A 711-nucleotide genomic window follows, 5' to 3' on the forward strand; every position below is an offset into this window, starting at 1 on the left:
TGTGATGGTGCTTCTGCAGCGATATACGCAATCCCATCTGGTTTGCGCTTATTGGGACTATTTGTTTTTCAACAGGACAATCACCCAACACATCTCCAGGCTGTGTAATAAGGAGAGTGGTGGAGTGCTGCATCAGATGACCTGGCCTCCACAATCACTCAAACCTCAACCCAATTGAGATGGTTTCGGATTAGTTGGGCCGCATAGTGAAAGAAAAGCAGCCATCAATTGCTCAGCATATGTGGGAAGTACGTCAAGACTGTTGGAAAAGTATTCCTCATCAAGCTGGTTGAGAGAATGCCAAGAGTGTGCAAAGTTGTCATCAAGGCAAAGGGTGGCTACTTTGAAGAAGAAAATATAAAATATATTTTGATATGTTTCAACTTTATTACTTACTACATGAATAGGTGTTTCCAAACTTTGACTGGTACTACATATATATTCATAAGTGTATCAAAAACAGGTATAAGGAATGTCGGAATATAGTGTGATCCTGAAAATTGCACAAATCTATTTTCTTCTCGTTGTGAAAGGAGAGCCAGATAGGGATCGATGGATCATGTCTGGAGTGATGAGGGTGGTAGGAGTGTTGGGCCTGACTCTGCTGGCTCACCAACACACAGCAAAGCCTTCTGGGAATGTGAAGCAGCCCCTGGCAACGGGCCACTAGCAACCCCAGTACACAGGAAGTAAACAAAGAGAAAAGCAGCA

Source organism: Oncorhynchus gorbuscha, linkage group LG04 (genome assembly GCF_021184085.1).
Source record: "Oncorhynchus gorbuscha isolate QuinsamMale2020 ecotype Even-year linkage group LG04, OgorEven_v1.0, whole genome shotgun sequence".
Taxonomy (NCBI): Eukaryota; Metazoa; Chordata; class Actinopteri; order Salmoniformes; family Salmonidae; genus Oncorhynchus; species Oncorhynchus gorbuscha.